Consider the following 15,413-nt stretch of genomic DNA (forward strand, 5'->3'; position numbering starts at 1 on the left):
TTTTTTTAAATCATTAATTTATTAATTAGACCAGAGCATCAGGAAACAGGGCAAACATTGTCTGAATCCAAGTAATTGCTTTTTATTTAGAAGAAATATACAAAACCAAAAGATCCTGAATGTGTTCAATATGGAATAGATGTTCTGTTACGTGTCAGGTTATGTTTAACTCTGTCAATTGACTAACAAATAATATATTCAATCATGTTGGCACTAAAAGTGTGCAAACCATAGAATGAGCAGAAGGTTACATTTATTAGCCTGTGTAAATATACCCTCATTATCTATCTAGAAAATAAAAACATGTAGCGACAGTACAGTAGCTCAGTCTCTAGTCTGTAGGGACTTTGCTTGGGATTGGAATGGGAAGGGCTGCCGGTTCAAATCCCAATCTGACCAACAATATGGAGTGTGGACTGTCTATAGGTCCTGTTTGTGCATGTGAGTGTGTTAATTTCAGGCCAATGTGTTTGGATTAATGAAGGTAATTTCAATTTGTATCTTACATTATTTCCATTATTATGATTTATCTTCTATATTTTAAGCGCTTTACCTCAACCTAGTATGACTTTACATTACAAGACCAGCACTCTAGTGATCAGAATTCAAAAGTAAACACAGGTCACGAGTCCCAACATATGAATCATTGCAACCCAACATACAACAACACCAGTGATGCCTTGCATGTGAGGGAAACTCTCTGCATATTACGCTAACAGGGCAATACATTGCAAGTTTGCTTTGAATTATTCACCATGCTCTAGTTGCCTGAGAAGTCTTGGAAGTGCCCTGCATTCTGTTAAGAGCCCTTTTAAGTGACTCTGTGAAAACCTGGGAGGAGGGTTGAATTCATAGAGACGATGGTGACCTCACACACCATTTGTGTATCTGTGTGTGCGTGTGAGTCAAAGGCTGTAGCAGAGGTAGATCTGTTTGCGCGTTGCCATCCGTCATTGCTGTGATAAACAAACTTTTAAGAAGTCACCTTATCTGCCTAAACCTTCAAAGCTTAAAAATAACCTGTTTTTTTAGCATTTCCACCTGCATCATGCCACTTATTTATTATTTGATTATTTTACAGGGATTCTTGCCTTTTTTTCAGAAAGGAGAGAGACAGTAAAGGGGAGAGAAGGGGGATGACATTCAGCAATGGGCCGCGGGTCAGATTTGTACTAAGAACTGAGTACACGGGGCGAACGCTCTACCAGGTGATCTAGCGGGGCGCCCCAGAAGAGAGCTTTTTCTTTATGTTGGGCCAAAGCAGCTGTGGTTTTGCCCGAGGTAAACCAGTTCCCACCTGCCCACCGTTGAAGGAGAAAAATACAGAATGTGTTGAGAAAGAGGTGTTGGGAGTACAGTAACATGAAACATTCACACACGGGAAACACTGCATAACTGAAGAGAAAAAGCCCTCAGGTCTGACAGTGGTTTTTTTTTCTTCAGGGAAAAACCAGAAGAATGTATTGATTTTGAGGAAAAAAGCTTTGAGTTTTCTAATGCATCTGTATTATTGTACAGTTAAGTTAGTTTTTATTTATATTTACTTTTTGGACAATTTGTCTCAATATGGGAACAGTGTTCGGTATTCTTTTTTCTTAACTAATATTCATGATTGGTTTCTACATTGTAAAGCAATAAAAATACAGACACTGTTTCATTCCGAAGCCACACAGGCAATTACAACTCAACTGTAACATCTGGCAGACGGAAACATCTGCAGCTGCAAGTCCCATTTAAACAAGGCCGAATCATAAAGTGGAATTAATCCAGGTCCTATCCCAATGTTTAAATTAGACAGACACATCAATGGAGTAACAGATGCTTAAAGCAGGGGATCTTTTTCCCAACTGAAAGTATATTACTCAGTGCCATCACCTCCTAAATCTGGTCATTACATTTCATTTTAAACAGAAAGCAATGGACAGATACAGTATGTTTCTGTAGTTTTTAAATTATATTAGTCTAACTGTCTCTTTAAATCAAATCAACCTGCACTGTATGTACATAGGACTTTCACTCGCACATGTATACATACTGTTTACTCGTTTCTGTATTTATTTACTTAATATGTTGCTGCTTAAACACCTGCATTTTCAAATGGGCAATTTTCAGGTTCTTATTTCCAAGTCTGCTCTGATTGGTTAGCTGGTCGGCTCTTTTGTGTTCGCCGGCCTAGCCTATCACGTATATTGCGGTGGAACACTAGCCAATAGAAGCGTAGGTGTAACATAGTGATGTCACTGGAGTGCACATATAATCCAATCAGGAAGAAAAGCCGTTACGACACGCTACAGGAAAGGGGACAACCCTCAAAACAAAATAAGGCCCCTTTAAATATATACCTAAAAAGGGTTTACTATGACTGCATAAACATATTGCTTAAAATATTCACTAAGAGAAAAGCTGTCTTTAGTCAATGAAATGTGTCAAGCATCTTTCACTTAAGACAGGGGAACCATTTAAATATTATATTTATGCAAAAGATCAAGGTGTGCCTCTAAGTTGCAAAGGAGTTTGTTATCTTTGTAACATGATCACAGATGCCAGTGGCAGGAAGATTTATTCAAAAATAAACCTAAAGTAATCTTAAAGATCTCCTGAGTTAGTATTAGCTTTGACATGTTTTTCTTCTTCCATGATTGATGGGGGGAAAGGCTTCGGGTACAGAGCGAAACATGAGGCCTGGACATTCACATTGCCAGTCAACGGGCTCTGTGAATGAGGCCCAGGCAACAGCTATGTGGGGAATTGGGATTGAACCTCTGCAGCACACACACACACACACACTCACAAAGTGAGGTCTATGGGAGCACGGCACTCTGAGGCGCTACACCAAAGGAAACGGGATAAAGAGGTAGTGAAGGAGAGAGGAGCAGTGAACAAAGGGAGAAGAGGTGGGCAGAGGCTGTGTTTGGGAGTGTTTTTGTGCCCACAGTGAGTGTATGTGCTGCAACATTATGCAGACTGTGCATAACAATCGCTTTCAAATTTGCATGGGGACAAGAATGAATGACTAAAATTGATTAGCGCATATAAAGCCCCATGATGCCTTGCTTCCACAGTAGTTGTTTATAAAATATGTTGTCGTGACTGTTGGATGGCACACTGGTGGGCGATGGTAATTCCTGCCACGCAAGAAACATTTATTCTATTGTCAAATGTAAGTCAGTTTCATTTTGTGTCATGAATAATAAACATTTAATTTTTAAAGAAAATGTAGGACATGTTTTAAAGGAAATAAAACTATAGATTTGAAAATATCCATACTGTTTATTCTTAGTTTAAATTCCTAAACAGTATGGAGGGTCAAATTCCAAAGTATATTCTAATTTATCTGATGTTTTTTTCTGATTATATTTTGTGCGTTGTTGATGTTTGTGTTGATTCAGTTTGTTTAGTTCTTTACATGTATCTATTGTCAAAATAAAACACCTTAATGTCTTTTGAAATACAGTATTGATAATCAGGTGTTGGAAAGTAAAAGCATGTTTTTCCCTTTGTGGCGTCACCATTTGTTATAAGGCTTTCTCATGTGCTTCCGAATAAAGTTAACACAATGAACAAAGTATATGCAAAAACCATCCTATCCTAGTTCAACGCACAGTCTTATATGTCTTGGCATGTCTCCCTGCTCTGCCACAGTCATTATATAGGGGAAATATTTGGGGAATTTCCACTTTATACCCGGATGACAGATTTTAAGGGTTGCAAAGTTGTCTGGTGTCGGATGTAGCAAAGCAGAGACGTGGAGAGCTGTGATTAAAAAACAGATCAGAGCTTTAATTCCCCACCTCCCCGCCTGCCCAGCTTGCTGCTGTTGAGCTGTTTGATCACCATCCTGGCAGACTTTCTCAACATGCAAGGAGCTGAAAGCTGTTTTTTTTGGATGATTCCTCTAACTTTAGATAGGAAAGGAGAGTTAATTAACGCAAAAATATTCATAGACAATAGCTCCTCTGTTCAAGCTTTGTCTACTACAAAAATAAACACATAGTGCTGTTAATATCATTAATCAATCATCAAGGAAACATGCCACGTCTTGCCACGAATCTCTAGGGATTTTGGAACTGGGACAAACAATGCAATGTGGCAATAAGTCAAGAACAAAGGCCACACAGAAAAACGTTTGGAGAATTTATAAACACTTCAGAATCAATTTAGTGGCAGTCGTGTCAAAAGGTCCAGATCACCTCAAATTGTTTCCAGAGACACTGCAGGCACACTCACTCTTAAATCTTCTTCTTGAAAAGCAAAAAAAAACTCATGCCAGTGGGGTGACATAGCTTTGTTCCCAATGTTTGTTTGATGGTTTTTAAACCAAGTATTACATTACTTTAATCTAACACTTAAAACTTCATCTGAATAGTACCTCCCCCTCACACATTCCAAGCCCCCAGCTGCTTGTGTCTGTCTACGTTTATGACTTTTAATAATATATAGGGACATAAAGGGCTCTAATTAGAGGTTTTAGCTACACACACCGTATAAAAATAGTCCAGCAAGAGTTGTGAAAGACGAGTCGCTGCGTAAGGGTGCTAATCAATTTTTACAGCAGGTAATTTTCTGGTTGTTTCAAAGGTTTCCTGAATATTACAGCCCAGGGAGATTTATTGCACGTTGCAAGACCTGCAGCCAAAACCAGCTGAATCCTACAAGGCGTGTGTGTTTATGTGTGAGAAGAGAAGAAGAACACAGAAAGAGACAGAAAGGGAGTGTCGTTTTCAGTGGTGATGCCGTTGTGACCACCAAAAACACTTGTTGTGATTTGGGCTCCTCTGACCAAATTCAACACACACACACACACACACACACACACACACACACACACACACACACACACACACACACACACACACACACACACACACACACACACACACACACACACACACACACACACACACACACACACACACACACACACACACACACCAAACAAGGGCATTTGACATTTCCATCATGGCTGCCGGGCCAGTGTTGCATGCTCTTGATCATACCCAGCAAATCTGACTGATACAAAGTAATCCAGAGTCAGTGAGTCAAAAAACGCACAGTGTGCAACATATATTATTACATAATGTGTTGGTATAGTGCCTTAAGGGGCCCGGTTATGCTTTTTGGGGTTGCAAAGCCTGAAACGCCTCTAAAGGACTCCTTTTTGTAACATAATGACATCAGTATGAAACACTCTAGCTCAGGGGTGGCCAACCAATCAGAGACGAAGAGACAATTATTTGACTGTGTTACTGCAAAGAGCCACATCATACACACATCGTGGATGTATGTCCCCCCACTTCTCTCGTGCCGTTTCTCTATTGCTTTCACCCTTTCTGTGTGTTCCAGGGGCATAGCTAGTTTTGAAGTTTGAGTGGGGTGGACTTCACATCCTCTAGGTGGGTCCGGGGGCATACTTCCCCGGGCAGATTTTTAAAAATACCTTAAAGTGAATTGCATGCTTCTGGTGCACTTTGAGAGCAAAGAGGCTACACAATAGAACTGTGTGGTCTTGGTAAGGGGAGGGGGCAGAACTCTCAACACTAATGTGAGACATAAAAAAATATATATACATTTTTCTTTTCAATTTCAAAATGTTCATTTGGGTGGGATTTATTTTTTTTAGGTGGGCTGAAGTTCACCTCAAATAGGTATGTGCTCTCTCACTCTATTCCTTAGCGCCACTCTCTATCTCTCACACATAGAAAATGAAAATCTAAAAATGTACAATAATTGACACACAGACACACACACTCAAAGACACACACTCCAATAGAGACACACTCTGTCACACAGACAGACACACATACCTCTGCTCAGCCAGATTTCTTGTAAATGTCACACACCATGATATTGACAGAAAGTATTAAGACCAGAGGCCAGTTATTTTCAGCCATTAAGATTGTGTGCACTGTTTCACACACACTCTCACTTAATCATGTGAAAACTACTTTTATATTACTGCATGTTGCTTCTTTGAACTAAGCTGGCATTCATTGCGTTGAGCAATCCTTTACAAATCTGGCTTACAATATTTAAATGTTTGTATTTAAAACAAACCCATGACTAAGGTTGGTTCAAATACTGCCTCATGACAGTTATTTAAAAATAAATGAAGTGTATTTTAGTTAATTATCCTCGTATGATAACTATCACTTTTACCCTGTGACTGGCAGAAGCTCTGCTGACAGAGATGCACTTTCTCTCTTATTTATTTCGTAATCGCGATTCAGCAACCCGGGAGTCCTTCTGTATCGGTGGCTAGCTTTCCGTGATCAGGCCCTCTCACACACAACTACAACTGCAAAGTGTTACCGTTTTGATTTGAGAACTTTGTATTGAGTTATTACGGTTTTATCTGAGTTTTATTTTCGCCGTTCAGAAGCATCTCTCCCTTCCCTGTCACATCGCGAGTTCAGTAGAACCCGCCTCCTGTACTGCAGGATCTGCATTCTGATTGGCTAAAGCACTTCTGTGTCGAAAACTCTGTGTAACAATAGGCCTGGAGCTTGTGTGTTGTTAACCCTTTTTGAACTTGGATACATATGCGCAAAAAAAAGAAACCCACACAATTAAAATTCCATATGAACTGAGGAGCCGCATGAGACTGGGCAAAGAGCCGCATGCGGCTCGAGAGCCGCGGGTTGGCCACCCTTGCTCTAGCTTCTATTAGGTAGTGCGAAAACACATTGTATTCGATAGGCTAAGAGGCGGGACATCTCTGAGCAGTTGATTAATCACAATAAAGCCGGCCAGCTGACCAATCAGAGCAGACTGGGCTCTGGTTTCAGACGGAGGGTGAAGAAAGACCATACATTAGAGGCACAAAATACAAATATGAACCTAAAAACAATATGTCATGGTAAAAGTAATGTTTTAAGAGTCAAATGATAATGTAAATACACCAGGTCAAATGCAGTTTTGGATTTTAGGATAGATAATTAATCATCAATAAGCTCTAATCAAATCCAATCTTTAATTTCTCAGGCAAAGAGCCTGTGTACAAATGTAAAACAAGTAAAAAAATTAACCACATTGATTGCAACTGTTTTAAGGAAAGCATATATTGTTATTTAGTATTGGCTTAGGGCATAGTTCACTAACAGGCGGGCCGTGGTCCGGGTCCGGACCCTGACGCTGACCTATATGGACCCGGACCTATAATCAATACATTTATAAGGGATTTTCATTTTTGACGGTGCAATTCTATTTTAACCGGCGCCGAAAGGGGGCAAAAGAGACGAGTGAGCGATACAGGGAGATAAACACAAGAAGAAGAGACAAGGTAGCAGGAGACAGAGAGAGAAGGTGGAGAGAAGAGAGATTGAAGAGACGAGTTAGCGGGAGACAGAGAGAGAATACGGAGAGAAGAGTGAGTGGAGAGACGAGTTAGCAGGAGACAGAGAGAGAATACGGAGAGAAGAGTGAGTGGAGAGACGAGTGAGTGGAGAGACAGAGAGAGAAGGCGGTGAGAAGAGTGAGGGGAGATACGAGTTAGCGGGAGACCGAGAGAGCAGGCGGTGAGAAGAGTGAGGGGAGAGACGAGTTAGCGGGAGACAGAGAGAGAACGAGGTGAGTGGAGCACTGATGAGCACCTTCACATGTGTATGAGAATGGCTCTGACTCCATTTCAGTCCCGATTTAAAATCGTGGCCGGACAGGCTAGAGCTCAGTTCTCTCACTGAACAAAAGACAGTCAGTGAGGGAGTGGAATATAAGAGGGACAGAAAGACCTTAAAACTGTTCAATTGTTATGATGTGTTCAGACTGATATGTTATATAAATGGCTGAAACTGTTAAGATGTGAAATGGTTAACAAAGAGAAAGGGAAACTCAAGCTGCTGCACTTTATTGAATCAGCACTTTTAAGATGCACACATTTTCAAAGGCTATTTTATTTACTTTCTCTTTTCATTTTAAATGCAGCCCGAGTGGAACATTAAAACATATCTATAGCATTATACTGTATATCTGTGTAGTTCAAGTGACAATAAATATTGTTGTTTTTTAATTGTACTTTTCTTTGTTTGATGAGACAGTTAGTTGTTGATTACATGCAGACGTTGATACAGCTACTAGGTCACAGCTAATGTATATCACAGACATTCATAACGCCAGCTTTGATGTTCCGGACCTTTGCTTGAGGAAATTTTTCTCTAAATGGACCTCGTTGAATTTTAGTTGAATTACCCTGGCTTAGGGTATAAAGCAGCACATTTTTTAAAAGACAAACATAGTCTAAAAAATAGGTGCTGCTGGATAATATCAACTCTATAATTGTTCACTGGCTTAAAAAAAAAAAAGCATTCAGGCTTAAAAGAAAATAGTTTTTAAAATGTGTAACAACACATATCCAGTCTCTTTCACACACCATCCCTCATCTACACCACCCGACAGAGAGACTCTTTGTCCAGCAGTCTGGGGGCATCACAGCAACAACAGCACCCCAGCCCCCTCCCCCTACAGCAGCCCCCCCCCCTCCCCGGTTTCTCCTGTTCCCCCTTTTCAGGATCAAACCCACCCTCCCCCAAAACTGTTTTATTTAATGAACACACCATTAAAGAAGAAGCAAGGGAGACAAAGACAGGCAAGGTGTATTTGTGTGTGTGTGTGTGTGTGTGTGTGTGTGTGTGTGTGTGTGTGTGTGTGTGTGTGTGTGTGTGTGTGTGGTGTTCAGGGTGTGAAAGAGAAAAGGCTGGAGGGTAAAAAAAAAATCAGAGGTGCTAGGTTTTGTAAGCACAGCAGGAAAAAGTGCTGAAAGCAGTGAAAACGGCCAGTGTCAGAGGGATTGTGTGTGTGTGTGTGTGTGTGTGTGTGTGTGTGTGTGTCTGTGTGTGTGTGTGTGTGTGTGTGTGTGTGTGTGTGTGTGTGTGTGTGTGTGTGTGTGTGTGTGTGTGTGTGTGTGTGTGTGTGTGTGTGTGTGTGTGTGTGTGCTGGGTATTTCCCTGTATCCCATTGTGACCAAAGAGGCCGCTACAGTGTACACGTTTGGGCCTCTATTTGCTCTGGTGCTGCCTGTAAAAACTATTTATACAAACCGCTGCAGGGATAGATCAGAGGCTATAGTAAAGAGAGTGCTTCTTTTACAAGGTGGACCACTGTTCGTCAGAGGAGAAAATTACATAAAGACAACCTGTTTGGCTTCTGCAGTTGTTTTCTCATTACCTCTACTTTCCTGCAACCACAACTACAGACGGTCGGCCTTTTGAACGGGTCACATCTAAGTGAAGCGTAACCTTGTGAAACGACAGTCATGGCCACAGATTAACCAGAGGAGAACAGCCACCAGTTGTGTGTCTGTTCCTGGGAGCGAGGACAAGTCAGCCCCCCCCTCTCTCGGACTTCCATGGGGAAAACAAGCTACCACTGTTTGCAACACAGGGTCTCCGCAATTCAATTAGGACTGCAGTCTTCCTCGCAGTCTAATTTAATCAGGCCTGTGTGAAAGCTATTAGACAACTGGCATTTGCTTCACCCCGCACACACTGGCACACAAATGAGTTATTAATTTCTCCCTCTAGGTTTCCGTGTCTGGTGCAATTAACAGGTCTGGGACTCTGCATGGCTCCTCACACTGTAAGGCAGGACAGTGCCAGCGAGTGAGGGTGACCACTGACGACCTACAAGGTGTAAAGCAGGCTGCTCGCAAACTCAAGGAGACTGAGGGTCATTTAAATGGTTTTTTTTCCAGGAAATTTTCAACATGTATAACTAAGACTTTGAGGGCAACACCGCAGCATTACCAAATTACTGTAATAAGTAACTAAGAAAAGACATTTTCTATGGGCTTATATGGAGGGGGAAAACATTGCAACCAGTTATTTAATGATTAGGTTCAATTTCTTACTCCATTAACTTTAGTGGCAAATCTCAAGCTGGGAAAGATGCATAAAATCAACTTCGCCCAGCTTTTTCATAAAAGTGTGATCTGTTTAAGTGCCTCGAACACTTTAAGTACATGTTTACTAATCCAGTGATTTGATATACAAGCATTAACACCTCACTGTGTGAATGTGTGTTTGTGTACCCCAGGTCCTGTTTGTCCTGAGGTATGGGAGGACAGGAGGATGATTGGGATGTGACTTTTTTTTCTCTGTGTCCCTCAGCATTTTTGCTCTAAGCTGCATCTCCTCTGCAGTTGTCACAGAGCTCAGGCACCCCTCTTCCCCCCCAGCAGGCTCCTCTGAGACAGATTTGGAGCCAAAGTGAGCGGCAGATTAGCTGGAAATGTGGGACACCTGGGAAATGAGCTCTCAGGGCGCTGGGTCCTCAGGAGGGCTCAAAGTACACACAAACAAGAGATGTACAACCTAAACAGGACACTGCACCTAAAAGAGCGTGCACACACACACACACACACACACACACACACACACACACACACACACACACACACACACACACACACACACACACACACACACACACACACACACACACACACACACAGTTCATTTAATTGCATCTTCTTCGGACACATATACCAACACATAAATAAGCAGGGACCATAAAGAAGAAAGCCGCTAATAAACTCCATCTGGCCAATAGCCAGAGGACAATTTCAGCTCATACAGCAGGGGCTTAACCTCATATATGTGCCACATATACAAGGCTCTCCATCACAAGGTTTGGTATTTACAAGGGCAAAAAGAAATGTGGAGCACTGTTCAGAATGTAAGTAGCGGCTAAAAATACTCCACAGGAAATATTAGTCACGCAACAACTGGTGTAAATTAATTTCCCACTAATTGACCTTAATTCTGATCTCCTTAACACTAGCCATAAATAACACCAGGGAGCAACAAGGCATAGGTATTGTGTGAAAATGTACATTATTTTTTTTTAATATTACAAATAAACACATGCATTTATGCAATATGGAAGAGGATTAGAGTTCAGGAGATTTTTTTGTTTGTTTTTTTACTGAAAATCAGAGAATTCAGACTTTTTTTCTTCTCAGAATTCTGTCTTTATTTGCTTTTGGAATAATAAAACCAAATGACGTTTTGCCCTAATTGTCTTCCGTCACTAATCTAAGGCTGCAATCAATAATATAAATGAATGACAAATATTTTCAGATGAAACTTTAGCCTACAATTGTATAAAAAAGCTGAGTGGAAATGCATTACTGATTCCCAAAACTAAACATGATGTCTGTTTGTTTTCCACCCAACATTCCAATACCCAAAGACATAACGTAAACAATGATTTCAAACAAAGACAATCCACAAAGGTGTGTTCTGTTTGGCAACTTATCTGGATAAATACCCCACATTATTACTAAATTAATTACTTAATCTATTGTTGATTGCCTAACCAATTATTTGCCTCAGTCATGTAACAGTCCTTTGGTATTATTGAAGTGTGTATACCCTCAGTCCACCACTCTGCTTACTGAACACTGCCTGCAGATAGTGCGTCATTCCCATGTGGCAATTGTTAGTTTCTTGATTCAAACAACGCTGGCAAAGCGGCCCTCTGTTCAAGACCACAACGCTTTCATGATGATCATCAGGTCATAAATACCAAAGGAGAAAAAAAATAAAGTCACAGTATTTCCATACCGTCTGATAACTACCATCTGTCAATAGAGGAAGCAGAGATGAAAGGAGAGTATCACTGGAGCCATGCATGCAGCACTGTAATAACGTCTGGAATTTTCACTGCGCTCTCTTTTTTTCTCTTTTCCCGCTTTTTTTTCAGCACACGGTTATATAAAAAGAGGCAAGAATGGTGAAATTACAGTCATCTGAGCCAACACATACACGCACAGGGTAAGAATATGAACAAGGCTGGTGGGCGGTTGTGGGGACTAAAGCGGAAAGGGTCATTTCATGCAGGCAGATCACTTGACAGCTTGCTCTCCAGAGGATGAAGGGGGTCCAATCAGGTTGCCGGTGGACCCCTTCGGTACACTGGGCTGCAGATGGCTGGGGTGTGGCAGGAGGCGCATCTCTTTGTCGGCATTAATCTCCATTTAAGATGGCTTGTCAACCTTCAGGAACCACATCACAATGGGCCTAGCTACATCGTATTCCATTAATTGTAATGACAGATCATTACCGGACCTGGAAAATGTCACTTAATGCAAATAATGGTACATAGCTTGTTCCTGGCATGGTTGCTCCTTAATCTGGCCACCAAATGAGCCTCTGTGCTCAGAAGGGGTAATTAATTCAGTCAAATTCTGTGGCTGCTTGCATAAGAGTGGGAATTAGCAGATGTATGCATGGTGTTCAGTGGATACAAAATAGCTTGAATCAAATTAATTCAGCTCAATAATTTTCTGTAACGATTTAGAATTAATTGCCGCGCTGCCCCTAATTTAGGCTTGATTAAACCAAATCACATTCAGGCTGTGTTTTAAAATGTGAAATGTTTTTACACAATAACTAGCATTTTCTTCTTCCGATTATTTATTTATGTTTTTTTAATTCTTCAAATAAACCTTCCACCCCAAGCCCAGTGATGGCATCCATCCTTGTGGGAGGTTGCGTAACGTTCTTCTCCACCACACAAAGGCAGATTGGCATTATTTAACAGTGCATGCAAGCTGAAGGGAGAGACTTTCACTGTCATGTGACACCGAGTGTCAGTTATTATGCCTGCAGGGCAACAGTGTTCTTCATGGTAGGAAGGGGGTGGGGGACACCTGTCTGCTCATAGACAACCATGGCTGAATGGATCAACACTGTTTAATACTTGAAACAGGTAGGAAAGGAGGGGAGCGATCAGATGTCAGAGTGTTAAGCTGTCATTGTGGAGGCAAAGAAAATAATGTGGACATCCTCCATCACCTGCTGCACCCACCTATGTCAAGATTGTACAATGATGAGTTCCTTCCTTGAAAAACATCCAATTTCCCCCATGTGGACAGTCTCTCACATTCATTCGACATTACTCATCCTCTACACAACAGCTCTCTGAGGCTGTGATTCATACATTTATTTTAAGGCGATTGCACAGTGGACTGTGTTTACAGTGTGTCCTCTCCCAGACACACGGATCGATGTGTCAGAACACTTTATGAGTTTTGAGTGGGGCTGTCAGTGCCTCGGCCCTCCAAACCCCCAAATGTGCCCTTTTTCTCAAGGACAGCTAGTTGCTAGGGCAACAGGAGCCATTTCCATGTAAGGCAGCTTCCTCCCCGCCCCGTTCCGCAGGCTGCACCCCGAACTTCAGCGCCCCAATCACAGCCTCCGAGTGCTGATGACAGTGGGACTCGGTGGAGGGAAGCGGCATGGTGCGAGGCCGAGGGTATGAGAGGTGGGAAAAGGTAGAGGATGGATAGGAGAGGGACGAATGGAGGGTGAATAACCTCAGTGACCTGCTGAACATATACACTGGATAGGTCTGGAACTCACATAATTGTCTTGGCAGAGATAAGAAGCAATATAAGATGAATTACGCTGCCCGGTCCATGAAATAAACAACCTGTTAACGTTGCCTCACTGTTGCTCATGCTGGTTCCAATCTTCCCTATCTGGTTCAGCAGACAGCCCCTTTCTGCCCGACATATCAGCCTCATACTGGCCAACACAGGTGAGAGAGAAGCAGGGAGCAGGGCGGTGGTAATAATAGTGGTGTTTGCAAACGGGAAGCGGGGGGGGGGGGGTTATGGGCTGTCCTTTGTGCCTGGGGGCAGATGTAGGAAATAGCTGACAGAGGCAATCACTAGTCTGCATTTGTGTGTGTCCTTCCGTGTGTCTGTATTTGTATAGGACAGCACAGAGAGCAAGAGAGAGTAAGAGAGACAGAGGGGAGAGAGGGGGGAGAATGGGGGGTGGGCTTTACTAGAGTCCAAACAAAGGCAGCAAGCGGCAGCTCCAAGCTCAGTGACAGAGGCTCCCCAAGGTGCAGCTTAGCTGATGGACAGGTGGCATAAAGGGGCTGCGTGTTGTCCAGTCAGTAGGGACAAGAGGGGTGTCACAGGAAAAGAAGGGAGGAAGGAAGGGAGAAGTGTGGGGAGGGGGGCATTGCAAGGAGCAGCTGGTGCTGAATCCTGTCACTGTCCCTGTGTAACCCTCCAATGCACATATACAAACACACAGAGCACACACAGACAAACAGTACCCTTAGCTGGACTTTCAGTATCATGTTCACAGGATGGATTTTATAACTCCATCCGTCTCTCCCTGGTGTGTGTTTATTAAAGATTATATCAAGTATTCTGACCACAAGCATTTAATGAGGCAGCAGGGAGTCTGAGTGAATTCTATTATCCGTTTGATCTGCAAGAAAGAAAAACAGCAGCTGTAATGCGCCTATTTCACATGCATGCATGAATCTGAGAAACACTTGCTTGGAAGTATGCACAAACACTTATGGTAAGAATCAAATGACTTGAGTAAAAAAAAAGGAAATCAGTATTTTAAAGTGCAGTTTTATTCTATCATGTTCTTTCAATAGCTAGAGGATGTATTTTTTAATGAAAACAAACATAAAAAGCCAGTTTCTGTAAGAGTTTAAAAAACTTGTGACATCATTTGTAAAGCGCTCTGAATGAAACTAGGTGAAAGTGTGTCACTCCAGCTGTGGTGAATTCTCGGATCATGTAACAGGAATCAGACTTGCTTGTCAGATGGATAATAAGCTCATTCAAACCGTGACATGCCACGGTAGACTCTAAAACAGGATTTCACCTGATATCATGACTCAAAGATGCAACCTGAAGGGATTAAATCACACATTTTTAACACGCATACACAAAACTGCTCCCCTCCACCATTACACCTGCGCCTGAAAGGGCTGGTATTGTTGTGAGGAGATTCATTTGAAGGATTTAATGGCTGCTATTTAGAGGTGGAATACATTAAATAGCCCAATCATTGCTGCAGAGCGAGGTGGTGGCCCTGGCAAATTTATATTGGGCGAATAGATCGAGTAATTAGCCTTTAAATATGTCATTGATTCATCTAAAACAAGGGATCCCTGAGCTATTCATGTGGCTGTGCTGCGTGTTCTCCTCCTCTATGACTACATCCTTAACCCTGATAAAGGAGGGGCTTGCTTGGCTGCTCCCCCTTCCATTTGTCCTAATCAATGGAGGCTGTTCAGCACAGACCCGGGGGGTCAGTGAAATTAAGTACCCAGCTCACACAGAGAGGGATCGGGCCAATGCTGGAGCACGGGGAGGGAAGATAGGCAAAGCCCCGTTACCTTGGCAACTACGCCGCTGCTTAAGTTCTGCTATGTATATTCCTTCAGTCCAACTCTTCCCCCCTTGTTAGGATGGTTTGCGGGAAAATGGCTGCTCTATAGTAATATTGCAATGCGTGCAGTGCGGTCATTTTCCCCATTGTAAATACATTCCAGGTATTGCTCTCAACATACAAAGCACTGACATGAGTAATACATTATTCTCTGCTGCTAGAGAAACTTAATCGCTCTTATAAAGCTTCATTGGCTTTATATAATCA

At 42.1% G+C, this 15,413-nt stretch overlaps 1 protein-coding gene across 2 annotated transcripts in view; it reads right to left on the reverse strand.

Moving 5' to 3' along the window:
• The window catches only part of ephb2b (eph receptor B2b), a 127,744-nt gene that overhangs the window by 41,330 nt on the left and 71,001 nt on the right, over nt 1-15,413 (reverse strand). The gene's annotated exons all lie outside the window — the stretch shown is intronic.

The sequence above is a fragment of the Eleginops maclovinus genome, chromosome 20 (genome assembly GCF_036324505.1).
Source record: "Eleginops maclovinus isolate JMC-PN-2008 ecotype Puerto Natales chromosome 20, JC_Emac_rtc_rv5, whole genome shotgun sequence".
Lineage (NCBI taxonomy): Eukaryota > Metazoa > Chordata > Actinopteri > Perciformes > Eleginopidae > Eleginops > Eleginops maclovinus.